The sequence below is a fragment of the Nicotiana tabacum genome, chromosome 7 (genome assembly GCF_000715075.1).
Source record: "Nicotiana tabacum cultivar K326 chromosome 7, ASM71507v2, whole genome shotgun sequence".
Classification (NCBI taxonomy): Eukaryota; Viridiplantae; Streptophyta; class Magnoliopsida; order Solanales; family Solanaceae; genus Nicotiana; species Nicotiana tabacum.
The window spans coordinates 153,018,326-153,033,863 of record NC_134086.1 but is presented as its reverse complement, the minus strand read 5'-3'; positions in this window follow the sequence as shown (position 1 = coordinate 153,033,863).

The following is a 15,538-nucleotide window of genomic DNA, read 5'->3' as shown; positions in this document are numbered from 1 at the left end:
GTGGAAGGATTTGGCTTGAATTGGCGAAGTTAGTATTTTGGCGAATTCCGGTTGATAGGTGAGATTTTGATCCGAGAGTCAGAATGGAATTTTGAGAGTTGTTGTAGCTTCTTTAGGTGATTTGGGATATGTGTGCAAAATTTTAGGTCATTCGGACGTGGTTTGGTCGGGTTTTTGATCGAAAGTGTTTGGAAGTTTTTAGAAAATTAGGCTTGAATTCGATGAGTTTTGGGTAATTTGATGTTGTTTGAGGTGTTTTGATGATTGGAAGAGGTTTGAATAATGTTATGAATTATGTTGGCATGTTTGGTCAGGGTCCCATGAGGCTAGGATAAGTTTTGGAAGAGGTTTTGGAAGATTTTTGTCGTTTGAGCATAAGCATGTAATGATCCAAATGTCCATTTTTAGTTCTAGAGATCGAAATTTTATTTCGAGATTTCTAGAATTTAAATAATGAATTATAGGAGTGATCTGGAAAGTTTGGTCTAATTTCATCAAGTCGTGATTGGTTTTTTGATACGAAACATGAGTTAATTGTTTAACAAATGAAATGAGTATTGAACTGAGCAAATGAGCTCCGAATTGAGTTTTGACTAAAGGGCTATGTTCGTATTATTTTTTGTGACTCATAGGAACAAGAATCATCGAATTCCAAGTTCGTATGATGGAGTTAGAGCCTTTTTAGTGAAACGCAAAGCTGTTGCAATTTTCTGGGCAGTTTCCGCATTTTTCGCACGTGTGAACAGTAACCGCACCTGCGTGAACAGTATCCGTGTACTGTTCATGCATTTTATTGTTCGTATGATGAACAGTAACATGAACAGTACCCGTGTACAATACGTATGAACAGTACCCCGTGAAGCGATGAAGCTATTGAGCTATGGAGCACGGATTGAAGCGATTTTCGAAGCGATTTTCACCATATGGATTGGTGTAAGTGTTCTATATCCAAAAGTGATTATATTTAATGATTTCATGGTTATTTTCATCAAGAATTAGTGAAACAAATGGAAGAAATTGGAGAAAATTTGTAAACTTTTCAAAAACGAAAATTCTAGATTTGGAGGCCGAATTGTTATCGGAATTTAGTAATTTTGGTATGGTTGAACTCATGGTTGAATGAGTTGTCGGATTTTGTGAGTTTCGTCAAATTCCGAAGCGTGGGCCCGGGGGACGGGTTTGAGCAATTTCGGGATTTTGATGTTAAATTGGATAATTTCGAGTGGGCTTCGCTCCCTTAGCATATTTTAATGATTATGTACTGATTGTGGCTAGATTTAAAGCATCCGGAGGTCAATTTGTGTGGGCGAGGCATCGCGGGCTAGATTTTGGACCAGATCGAGGTGAGTAATTGATGTAAATGATGTCCTGAGGGTTTGAAACCCCGGAATTTCACATCGTAATGCTATATTGAGGTGACTTGCACGCCGGATAACGGGCGTGGGGTAGAGCACCATTGGGGATTGTGACTTGGTCCGTCTCGAGAGATATTTTACTACATTTTTGGTAGAGTCGTATACTTTATTATTGTGAATTGGGCTTGTTGCCATGCTTGGGGCCTTGTGCCGACCTATAGAACCCTTAGGGGATTTTTAACTGGTTTTCCTCACTTATTTTGTTAAAGAATTTATATCCTCAGTCATGTTTCCAATTGTAGGCTTCTTGCCAATTATTTGAATCCTTTAGGGATTGATATCACTGCTTTCGCATATTTTGCATATCATTTGACCTCAGTCCAAGGTTTTAAATACTGTTTTGCAAACTCAGTCATCTTTCTAAGATTTGAAAACTTAAATGATATTTCGGGCTGAGAACTACTATTTTACAGATGCCCAAGGGGCTTACGATGATTTCTGGACTGAGCATGGATCGAGCTGCGCGCCGCAGCAGTGTTATATTGATATTGAGGACGATAGCCTAGTTGATTACATTGATATTGAGGTCGAGAGCCTGGTTGATTACATTGATATTGAGGCCGAGAGCCTGGGTGATTATACTGAGATTGATATGAGGCCGAGGGCCTAGATTTGATGCCACGAGATGGCTTGATATTGCACTTGGGCTGTAGGAGCCCCTCCGAAGTTTGCACACACCCCTAGTGAGCACCGTCAACGATAAATAAATGGATGGCTCGGGCTGCACGCCGCAGTGGGTACTAGAGTGTACCATCATATGCATTGCATTGCACTCATGCATTTGTTTTTATCTGTTATACCTGTCTCAGTATTTGGTACTCTGACTTAATTGGCTTGTTGCTTCACTATTTGTTGTTCTAAACTGCCAGTTATAGTTTACTTTGTATTTTTCTATGATTTCTTATTCTGAGCCTTTATTTATGTTTATTACTTACTGGGTCGGAGTACTCACATTACTCCCTACACCTTGTGTGCAGATCCAAGTACACTACAGGCTGAGTGAGGATTTGTTTAACTGAGCAGCAGTATCCGGGAGTATCGAGGTAGCTGCATGGCGTTCGCAGACTTGATCTCTCCCATCTATCTCTATCTTTTATTCCGTATTTTTCCTAGACAAACTTGTAATAGGTGGATATCCTGTATTAGAGGCTCATATTCGTGACACCGTATTCTGTTGGGCTATGGTGTGGTATTTTAATTGAACTTCCGCAGATTTTATTATTAATTATACACTTGAATGAAATGACTTAGTAAATTCTCTGTGATATTTATCTATAATCTGAATAAGAATTTGGGATAATGTTGTTGAATGGTCGGGCTTGCCTAGCAGTGTGTTGGGCGCCATCATGACCGGGGTTAGGGTCGTGACAAGTTGGTATCAGAACCTAGGTTACTTGGTCTCGCGAGTCATGAGCCGGTTTAGTATAGTCTCGCGGATCGGTATAGAGACATCTGTATTTATCCTCGAGAGGCTGCAGAACCTTTAGGAACACTTCACATTCTTGAATTCTTATCATGCGTCCTTGATTCATATTGAAAAGAAACTTTTGAAATTCCTTCCACGCGTTCGTATGCGTGCATGGGCGCTTAGTATCAGATATGCCTCGATGGCTTGTGATTCCCCGATCGAGGGGCGAGGTGTTATCTCTGTGAGTTTATGGTGGGCCAGTCTGGAGGACTTGAGGTTGGATCTTTGCCTATAGCGGGAGCGCCGAGGTGCTGATTGTGTAAACAAGTGTTTTTGAACTTATACGTTCGGTAGTGTCCCCGTTAGTGAAAATGACGGTTGTGGCTATGGGAGGAGTATGTTAGTACTACGAGGCATATCTATACGAATTGGAAGCGACGAGAAGGGGTCTATTGAATGATGGAAGAATTAGTAGATGCTTAAAGTCTATCTTGATTCAAGTTATAGCCCGAGTTTTGGGCGTTTGAAGAATCTTTTCATGACTCCTAGTTGGGAGTGAAGTAAATTTCATGTTGCGGTATGAGTACAGACTCAGGAAGATCAAGTTGACTGCGTAATGCTTATGGCGGTGGAAGGTATACGAAAATGTTATATTGAGGCGAAGCAGGTGGGTTATCTCCCGTGAAGTGTGCTGAGGCGGTGTGATCCTCATGTGAATGACAGAAGATCTCATGTGCAAATGAATTGTAAGTGTTGAAGTTTGAAATTTTTGGTTCACTTAAGAGAGTGAGTTTAACTGTTGCGAGATTGCCAAAGAGTTGAAGTACTAGATGAAATGTGTTTAAACAAGCTTACAGAGGATTTGAGTTTAACCTCACTAAGGTATTGAGGCAACAATGGAGTATATGCGTTATGAGTATAGTGTGTTGTGATCTATGGCTTCGAGCCAAGTTGGGGAGCTTGCTATTGGTTAGCGGATTGTACGGTTATGTACTATGTTAGTTCCGATTTGATGCATGCTGCTGAATCAGTTCTGGTTATGGAAATTGGGCCGAGAATGGCACGAGTGAAGGAAAATTTTGACAAGATGTCATGAGCTCGGATGAGCAGGAGATAAGTTTCGATGTTTACGGTAAGTTGGTATTGTCTTCAGCGTCACCTAAGATCGGTGTTTTGTAAAAAGGGTTTTGCGTCCTGGTTAATGATTCTTGATCGCTCTTCAGCGTTAGTGCGACCGGTGGTTTGGAGGTACGCTCCAGATATTGTTGTGGTAGGTTGTGGGAGTGTGTCCCACGGGAAGATTATATAAGTGTGGCATGTGATCACTTGATTGATTAAAGATGTAAACCAAGTATGAAGTTTGTGATGGTGTCGTTAAATTGAAGATTCATGCCTGGAGGGCACTTGGCTTATTGGGTTGTGAACTGGGGAGGATTACTCCGATTGTGATGGTTGTTCTTATGTGTTATGAGAAAAATGGGAGTTATTATGGACCTTTAAAAGGTTATCAAACTAGTTCAGTGTGATCAGAATCAGCTTGTAGTCGGTGGATAGATTTAATGTGAATAATGGCTCTATATCAGGCCAGATGTGTGCATTTTAGTAACGCGGTCCTCATGGAGGAGTAGTTAGGTTGATGTTTCGTTGTCAGATATTTTGCGTAGTAATGCATTGCGCCGTGTGAGTTGTAAGACGGCTTGAGAAATTGCTATGTGTTGAGAATCCGCGTAGGAATGACGTTATATGAGCATCTTGGCTCTTGAAATTCAGACTGTACATCGCACCTCAGTTGTGCTTGAGTTTTGTAGCTTATAACGCTATATGTCCCTCAGAGATATTATTATGCACTTAGCATGCTTACGACCGATACTCGGTATTTTGTTATAATGAGCAAATTTGGCTCGATGTGCATCTCCTTATGTGAGATCTATGTGTGGATCGGGTGGCACGCCACCATGGGTATATTATCTGGATCGGGTTGCACGTCGCAACAGTGTGATGTTGAGTATAATTTTCTATATGCTATTTTGTATGCCTTGTTTCCTGTTTTCTAAGGAAAGTCCGTATTAGTACGTGGGATTGATAATTCCTTCCAGAGTTCGTTTTCTTTTTTTGTATCGTGTTCGAATTGGTAGCCTATTGGCATATTAGGGCATCATATGCGGCTTTTGGTTATGTCTGGGGTGGCTTATTGCCTGAGCAGTTCGTAATGGGTGAGACGAGATAATTGAATTCGAGATCAGTGCAATCTGAGTATATGAAGTAAATTAAAGGGCTAAAACCATTGTTTGGTTCATAATGAGGTGATAGTTCTTGCCAGAAGTATAGACCCAATGAATTGTTGACTTGGCGGTGTTATGAATTTATATAGATCTCATCCGTCGTGTCGATATTGTAAGAATTTGAACAAGACCTATGTATGTCATGCAGAGCATGGGATGTGTAATGATTTTTCTTCTATATGGGATCAATGGAAGTTCTTGACTAGTTGAGTACGTAAACGTTTATGGTTCGGAAGGGAGGTGAAGTCCTCATGTTACCTTAGGATGATATGGTATGTGCGATATGTTGTGAAGGATTGAGATTTGCGTGTGTAAGGTTATGGTTCAGTTCTGAATGGAAATTCATAATATTATTAGGCAATACGGGCAGCTTTAGGTGATTAGAGGGATGAGCTTCAGATGATTAGGGTGAATGATCTTCAGATGATTAAGGAAATTGTATTTCTAATCATAGTGATTTGTAGAGGGTATATGTTCCAGAAAAAAGGCCAATGTGATTAAGTTGATGGCACTTCAATAGTATTGCAGCACTTTAAGGCTGGATCGACTGTTGATATTCGAGTTGCTTGTATGGCACATGGAAATTTTAGAGTATTTATCGTGGAATAATTGGGTATCAAAGGTGTGCATGTATTCACACGGTGGAAACTGGAATCAGGTATGATGATTTGTGTGCCATATGGAGTTGGAGATTGGGAGTTCTCATGTACAGGCTAGGTTGTGGTGGTGGATCGTGTGTATTCGACACCGTTTAGCGGCAATCGGGATTTGGAGGCTCGAGTGGATCTTTGTTTGCTGGTATGTCAGATTTTGGATGTGATGTCGAAATTCAGACTGGTTGTCTTAGTGTTGAGTGATTCTGAACTATTGCGCTACGGGCAATACCGAAAATGCCACAGGTTGAGTGATGAAGTGCATTGGATTATGTTATAGCAGAGTGGTTTATATTTCAAAGGACCAGCGGACGGTTGGGAAGGATTGCTTTCTTAATTGGGCATTCGTGATGGATGTCAGTGCAAAGGTTGCTAACATTAATTCAGTTCCGGTGTTGGGAGACTTTTCAGATGAGTTTCATATGGCTAGGCATATCGCCGGGCGAGGTTGTTGATTTCGGTATTAATTTGGTGCCGGGCACCGGATCGTCTGGCTCCGATAGGAGTTTTAGTGGAAGTCGAGCGGGATGAGTAATTGGGTGTTGCTCGGTAGATAACGTACCGGTTATGTTCTATCAGGTTTGCGTGGTGTGTGTTATTTGTGTCACCATGGGTGTAATGATTTGCTTTGGCTCCAGACATCAATTGAGCATAGTTGTCGATTTCAAGCATAGTGACTTGAGGTGTTTCATGTGGAGTAATATTTGGATAGGATCGCGCGTTGCAGCAAAGTTGTGTGGAAACATGACCTTGCGGATCAAATTTATGTGTCCTATTTCTATGATGTGAGATAGGGTCTCAGCCTTGTGTTATGGCAATACTGGTGAGTTTGAGGTACAACTCTCTCAGTTGAGTCATTTTCATGATTTGAGTATGTTCGGACCGTTTCTTATTGGTGCACATATTATGCAAGTTGTGGCTTAGGCATGTATTGATGTGTCATGTCACCTGAGTAGTGTGTTTGGTCAGAAGAGATCGTTGAAATCATTAATGAATGCGAACGGATTCGATTTCAGTATGTGTGATGGGTAAATATTGAGGTTCGGTTCAAAATTTGCTATGGTAATTACCAGGAGAGAAATGACTTCATGAATGGTTGACATAGGAAATGGTTATGATTTATTGCGTGTTTCCTTTATCATTGGCAGTATGTGAAAGTGTTGGAATGAGGCTTTAGTTGTTAAGAGGTTTCCTATCGATATTCGATTATTATGTGCAGCTACTGTGAATAGAAATTATCGTTTCGAGTGTTTGAGTTATGTGGTATATCAGATAATTGCACCTGATGTTGCAGGTATGGGTTATTACAGCTGGTTCGGGCTTATTCTGAGTATGGATGTGAAGTTCTAATCTTGTGTATGATTTCGGAAGGTGCAGTGTGGTTCTATGGTTTATGGACTAGATGGATTGTGAAATTTCAGCTATGTTGTGTTATCGGACCTATGCGAGATAGGGTAGTGTGGGATCACCCACGGGTATATTCTTGGTAAAGTCGTTCAGCTATTGGTTGTCTTCTAGGATAACTCTGGGTACGCTCGAGGACGAACGTTTGTTTAAGTTGGGGAGGATGTGACGACAGGACCCGTCGTCTCGTGAGTTACCGCCCCGTTTCCCTCATTTCCTATTTCTTTATGCTTCATATCAGTATTGGGTGTGAACGAGTTGATTTGGATTGGTTTTAGTAGGAAATGAGACACTTAGTCTCTTTAAGGAAGGTTCGTTTTGGAAAAGTCAATCGGACGTTGACTTATGTGTTAGAGGGATCGGATTTGAATCCCGATGATTCGGTTAGCTTCGGGGGATGATTTATGACTTAGGAGCGCGATCGGAATGCATTTTGGAAGTCCGTGGAAGGATTTGGCTTGAATTGGCGAAGTTAGTATTTTGGCGAATTCCGGTTGATAGGTGAGATTTTGATCCGAGAGTCAGAATGGAATTCCAAGAGTTGTTGTAGCTTCATTAGGTGATTTGGGATATGTGTGCAAAATTTCAGGTCATTCGGACGTGGTTTGGTTGGGTTTTTGATCGAAAGTGTTCGGAAGTTTTTAGAAAATTAGGCTTGAATTCGATAAATTTTGGGTAATTTGATGTTGCTTGAGGTGTTTTGATGATTGGAAGAGGTTTGAATAATGTTATGAATTATGTTGGCATGTTTGGTCGGCGTCCCATGAGGCTCGGATAAGTTTTGGAAGAGTTTTTGGAAGATTTTTGCCGTTTGAGCATAAGCATGTAATGATCCAAAGGTCCATTTTTAGTTCTATATATCGAAATTTTATTTCAAGATTTCCAGAATTTAAACAATGAATTATAGGAGTGATCTGGAAAGTTTGGTCTAATTTCATCAAGTCGCGATTGGGTTTTTGACACGAAACATGAGTTAATTGTTTAACAAGCTAAATGGGTATTGAACTGAGCAAATGAGCTCCGAATTGAGTTTCGACTGAAGGGCTATGTTCGTATTATTATTCGTGACTCATAGGAACAAGAATCATAAAATTCTGAGTTCGTATGATGGAGTTAGAGCCTTTTTAGTGAAACGAAAAGTTGTTGCAATTTTCTGGGCAGTTTCTGCATTTTTCGCACGTATGATTCGGGCAGTCCGAGAGTTTTCTCATTATTGGAGCTATGGAGCTCGGATTGAAGCGATTTTTGAAGCTATTTTCATCATATGGATTGGGGTAAGTGTTATATATCCAAAAGTGATTATATTTAATGATTTCATGGTTATTTTCATCAAGAATTAGTGAAACAAATGGAAGAAATTGGAGAAAATTTGTAAACTTTTCAAAAACGAAAATTCTAGATTTGGAGGCCGAATTGTTATTGGAATTTAGTAATATTGGTATGGTTGGACTCGTGGTTGAATGGGTTGTCGGATTTTTTGAGTTTTGTCAAATTTCGAAGCGTGGGCCCGGGGGTCGGGTTTGAGCAATTTCGGGATTTTGATGTTAAATTGGATATTTTCGAGTGGGCTTCGCTCCCTTAGAATATTTTAATGATTATGTACTGATTGTGGCTAGATTTGGAGCATCCGGAGGTCGATTCGTGCGGGCGAGGCATCGCGGGCTAGATTTTGGACCGGATCGAGGTGAGTAATTGATGTAAATGATGTCCTGAGGGTTTAAAACCACGGAATTTCACATCGTAACGCTATATTGAGGTGACTTGCACGTCGGATAATGGGCGTGGGGTAGAGCACCATTGGGGATTGTGACTTGGTCCGTCCCGAGAGATATTTTACTACATTTTTGGTTGAGACGTATACTTTATTATTGTGAATTGGGCTTGTTGCCATGCTTGGGGCCTTGTGCCGGCCTGTAGAACCCTTAAGGGATTTTTGACTGGTTTTCCTCACTTATTTTGTTAAAGAATTTATATCAGTTATGTTTCCAATTGTAGGCTTCTTGCCAATTATTTGAATCCTTCAGGGATTGATATCACTTCTTTCGCATATTTTGCATATCATTTGACCTCAGTCCAAGGTTTTAAATACTGTTTTGCAAACTCAGCCATCTTTCTAAGATTTGAAAACTTAAATGATATTTCGGGCTGAGAACTACTGTTTTACAAATGCCTAAAGGGCTTATGATGATTTCTGGACTGAGCATGGATCGGGCTGCGCGCCGCAACAGTGTTATATTGATATTGAGGCCGAGAGTCTGGTTGATTACATTGATATTGAGGTTGAGAGCCTGGTTGATTACATTGATATTGAGGCCGAGAGCCTGGGTGATTATACTGAGATTGATATGAGGCCGAGGGCCTAGATTTGATGCCACGAGATGGCTTGATATTGCGCTTGGGCTGTAGGAGCCCCTCCGGAGTCTGCACACACCCCTAGTGAGCGCCGTCGACGATAAATAAATGGATGGCTCGGGTTGCACGCCGCAGTGGGTACTAGGGTGTACCATCATATGCATTGCATTGCACTCATGCATTTGTTTTTATCTGTTATACCTATCTCAGTATTGGGTACTCTGACTTAATTGGCTTGTTGCTTCACTATTTGTTGTTCTAAACTGCCAATTTATAGTTTACTTTGTATTTTTCCATGATTTCTTATTCTAAGCCTTTATTTATGTTTATTACTCACTGGGTCGGAGTACTCACATTACTCCCTACACCTTGTGTGCAGATCCAAGTACACTACAGGCTGAGTGAGGATTTGTTTAGCTGAGCAGCAGTATCCGGGAGTATCGAGGTAGCTGCATGGCGTTCGCAGCCTTGATCTCTCTCATCTATCTCTATCTTTTATTCTGTATTTTTCCTAGACAGACTTATAATAGGTGGATATTCTGTATTAGAGGCTCATATTCGTGACACCGTATTCTGTTGGGCTATGGTGTGGTATTTTAATTGAACTTCCGCAGATTTTATTATTAATTATACACTTGAATGAAATGACTTAGTAAATTCTCTGTGATATTTATCTATAATCTGAATAAGAATTTGGGATAATGTTGTTGAATGGTCGGGCTTGCCTAGCAGTGTATTGGGCGCCATCATGACCGGGGTTGGGGTCGTGACACCTTTTTGCTTGAGTTTTGGACTCAAAATGTATACAAGTAATCCCGAAAGCTTACATGTTGTACTTGTTTGTAGTGTTTGGTCAAAAAGTGACAAGGAAGTCAAAATCAGCTCAAAAAGGAGTGAAACCTGCTCAAGTACCAAGAACAAGTCAAAGCACTGCTACAACAGTAAATCCACCACAGCAGCAATAGCCCCACTGCGACCGTAGTGCATTTGTTGTGGTTTGCGGTGGAAAAGATCAGAGAGATGCAATTTTGAAAGCTCAAGCACTGCGGTCCACGGTAGATTCTTGCGCGGCCGCAGTAGCCTCATCGCGACCGCAATTCATTTTATGCGGTCCGCGGAGAGGGGATTTAGAGAGCTGGGAGTTTGGAAGTTAGAAGTCACTGCGGTCTGTGACCCATTTTATGCGGTCTACAGTGAAGCCACCGCGGCCGCGGTGCATTTTATGCGGTCCGTGGTGGCCAAATTCAGAGACCTAGCAATGAAGCTAAAAAGCTTCACCGCAATCGCAGTGCATTTTCTACAGTCCGCGGTACCTCCGTCAGAGGTATTTTTGCCAAAACATTCGACCTTGTATAAATACTTCTTTTTCACATTTCTAGGGTATCTTTATCTTATCAAAGCACGTGAACGGCAACTTTAGTCTATTTTGAGTAAATTGTAGCTAGTTTAACACTGGATCTTCAATTCTTAGATTGTAATCATATTATATTGGTTATTCTTCATCTAAATATCTGATTTCTTCCATTATTATGAGTAGCTAGACCCATTAGCTAGGGTTGTATCTCAACCCTAGTGTGAGTATTTGATGGGATCTTTTGTTTTAAGGCTTAGATGCTTATGGGTAATTAATATTTGGACCGATTTGTGTTTTCCATGTTGAATTAGTGGTTGCAAACACTAATTTGTGCCTTTTTGACTTGGGCTTTTCTTGAGAAAGAGAGCTTGAGTCTAGAAAAATTAGTCCAACAAGGAATTGAGGTGTATTTAAGAAAGTGATAACCCCAATTAAAGGGTTAAACCTAGAGATAGTAACACCCGACTTGAGCCTATATTGCTTGCATAATCTTGACACCCAATTGATTTTGAGAAAGTCAATTAAGGGAAAGTCACTCAAGCTACTGAGAGGTATAGAGTGAATAGTTCCTTGCATTGGCTATATTGCAATCCCCAACATAACAACTTTGCCTTAGGTTTTAGATCCCGTCAAGTATTCACCTAGGAGAAAGCCATTTCCCTAGTGACACTTTAACCATTTAGAAAACCTTACAAGTATTCATACTTAGTTTAATTTCGCATCTCATTAGCATAAAATTAGAAGTAACAAACGATTGGAAGTGTAATTAAGATCACTACGCACTGCTAGTTTAGATATGAATCCAAATCCCAAACATTCTAGCTCCATGTGGATTTGATCCCGACCTTCTCGGGTAAAAGATGCATCGACCACTCTTGCAACTTTGTAGTGGTGTAGGGTTGGACCCGATCAGTGGTTCCTGGAAAAGAAAAGAAAGTGTGCCGACTTGTTAAGTCACTTTATGGACTAAAACAATCACCCAAACAATGGCATGCAAAATTTGACTAGAAAATGTTGTCAAATAATTTTAGACTAGTGTATTTACATTAAGAATACTCTAAGTAATGTAGTCATTATTTGTTTATATATGGATTATATGTTGATAGAAAAGGCACATGAAATATGTGAAATGTGGGGGCATTTAGCTTATGCATAACAAAAGCTAATATTAGACGTGACGTATATATTATATAGAAGAACTAGATGATATAATTTTTCGAACCCCACGAATACTTAGGGATATTGATATGGTAATCGGTGAATTCATTACTTGTTCAGTCTTAGTGATGACTAGTGATGAAACTATAAATTCGAAAGTTGTTTGTGCCTTTCCAGAAATGATTTGTTCTTTCTTGAACATTTATAATGTTTAGCTCTTTTATGAAAGGGTGTCACTTGGAAGTCTGCAACTTTTTATGAAAAGTGCATTACATGTTTCATATAAACATGACCGTTCATGAACAAATGTATTAATACGTTGGTCTATAATGAGGTGAACCAACCGATGAACATGACCAAAATCCATTCCAAGTTGGATTTGTTTCATGAATGAAGGTGCTATAATTTGCATATCATATAGACGTATGAATAAATAACATACAAATCATTGAAAATGGTGGAATGATTGCGAAATGTGTTATATATTAAAAGGTTGTGGCCATAACTGATGCCAATCATTCCAGTTGTTGTTACAATATATTATTACTACATTAAGTGTAGTCAATAATCTTATATGCAATCGAAAGTCGAGACGTATTAGTCTACAACATAAGAAAGTTTGCATTGAACTTTCATGACAATGAAACGAGTTTTGAAGTATTTGAAATATACTCCAAATTATGCTTTGCACTACAATAAGTATCCCGCGATAATAATGCTTTGCACTACAATAAGTATCCCGCGATAATAGAGGGGTATAGTGATGCAAATTAGATCACTGGTTCAACTAATTCCAAATAGTCGATGGAGAAGCGATGTCTTGGAAATCGTCCATACAAATGTGCATTGACCGCTCTACAGTGGAGGCTAAGTTTATAGTCTTAGACAGGCCGGTGAAGAAGCTGAATGGCTTCGAAACTTCTTGGAAGATATTCCATTTTGGCCCAAAACTTTGGCACATATATGTATACATTGTGATAGTCAAGCGGCAATAGGCAGGTCAGGGAGCATTCTGTATAACGGAAAATCTCGTCATATACGACAGAGACACAATACTGTTAGACAACTACTCTCTAGTGGTGTTATCGCGATTGACTACATAAAGTCAAGAGATAATGTATCGGACCCACTTACAAAAGGCATATCTAGAGAGGCAGTTGAAAGATCATCGAAGGGAATGGGGCTAAGGACTAGGACAAGTCATCATGGCAGTAACTCTACCTAGAAGACTGGAGATCCCAAGAGCTAGGTTCAAAGAGATCAAACAAAGTTATGAATGACGGTTCAATATTGTCAAATAACTCAACCCATTCTCGTGATGAAGACAATGTTCAGAAATCAAGGTAAAGCATTTAAGGCTTTTTGATGAGTCAATAAAGCTTAAAGTTTTTTAATGATTTGCTAAGTCTGGCAGGATATGACCAGATAGTGTGTCTATCGGATTACACATTCAGAAATCACCTATGCGAGTGTGAAATGTAATCCGCTTTAAGGGGAATGAAAGTAAAGGCCCATTCTCTAAGCACTCATAAAAACAGGCGGTGTTCACGGCTGAAACAAACACAACCGTGGGAACCAAAGACGGTTAAGGATTGATTGTGTGACTTATGGTTGTCTAAGTATACATCAAAGCTCGATGGTTCAAAGATATCAAATCTACCGATTGACCGAGTATATCCGACATAAGTTCAATAAAGAAAGTTCAAATGGAAACCTACTTATCCAGATGCGATTAATCCTTACTTGCGAATTACACAGTATTTTCATGCATGTTTTTCCACATATGTCAATTCCCCATTCATGTGGGGGATTGTTGCATTTTTTCTTTAAAGGATGTGAATGAGAAATGGAAGAGGCACCTTTTGGATTGCACCTCTCCATCTCACCCTTCCTTTGTCTGTAAAAATTTAGAGGCTTGGCCTCATTTTTCAGACATGGAAAATCTGAAAACTTCTCCCCTCTTTTCTACATTGTTGCATTATTTTCCAAATAAATATAAGTGTCAAGTGTGATTTGCTCTATTTGTTCAATTCGCTGAATTTCTGTGATTTGTAGTGCCGCTATCACAGAATAGTTATTCCGTTCTATTCTGGGAGGAATTAATCCATAACCTTGGGCAACGGTGAGGGGATTAAATTCCTTAAGGACACACTGTGCATTCAGTGGGCTCGGAATTATTTTACAATTTGTTTATTGAACTAAAAATTGTTTGCTTCTCTGATTTTCTAATTTTGAACACAGTATTACCAACAGTTCCTTGACTAGAAAGCTCTCACAGAAGCATGGTCTCCCCAAGCCAAAAAGGGGATCTTTTGTGTTTGCTGAAAATGTGAATGTGTCTGATGATTTTGTCTCTAGTGAAAATGTAGTGAAAGAATCTGGTGATAAGTCTGTGGAAGTGTCTGTATCCGGGATGATAGAAGAATTGGGTGAAAAGTCTGTGAAGTCTGACCAAAAAGGAAAGAATGTTCGCAAGTCAGCTAAAAGAAAAGCTGATACTGAAGAGGAACCTGGTACCTCCAAGAGGGCAAGAGTTGGTGATCCAAGGAGTGCTGGGAAAGAGAGATTGAGAAGTCAAAAGGTGCTATGGGGCCGCATATTTGCCCCTGATATCTTGGAGGAGGATGGTATGAGACAGCTGGTTGAGATCTGTGAGTTCCAAGTGGACACATTTGTTCATAAGTGATGCTCCAAAGGTGTATGAGGAGGAAGTTCAAAGTTTCTATGCCGACTTATTCAAAGTTGAGGATGATCATATCTGTGTGTTGGTGAATGGAGTTGATATGGTAATGGACTCTACTTTGTTGGGGTCTATTCTAGGTGTGCCTGCTAAAGGGTTGTCTAGTGTTCAGGGATCATGTTCTCAAAATTTCAGAAATGCCATCTTGAAGGATAGAGCAGTTCAGCAAAGGGAACGGGTTCAGAAGAAGGCCCTCATCCCAGTGTATCAACTGCTATTTGAGATGGTTAACAAGGTATTGCTGCCTCGAGCTGAGAGAAGATCTATCACCTCTTGTGCAGACCTGTTCCTCATGGAAGCACTAGACAACTTCACTACCATCAACCTGCCTGGGATCATGATAGAGCACATGAATAAAGTGGCATATTTTAAAGATGGTAATCATGGGCCGCCTTATGGGTTTCTTCTCACCGAGGTCTTTGAGAACTTTAAGGTTCCTCTGGGACAAGCTAAAGTAGGCACCAAGAAGCAAACTTTCTCCAAAGCTACTCTTGAAGAATGTGAGTGTATTGAGAAAGTTGGAGGGGTTGGAAGCACTTCTACCATATCTCAGTTGATCAATGCTCAGAACAGTGCTACTGCTGAGATAAGGCAATTGAAAGCAAGGAATGATATCCTTCAAACTCAGTTAAGTTAGCTACAGGAGGCACCTGGTTCCAGTAGCTCTCAAAGCGAAGAGGTTGCTCGTCTGACAAAAGAGAATGCTGAGCTCAGGAAATAAGTGGAGGATCTGAAAGAGAGACTGCTTAACGGATGCTCGAATGGATTTAGT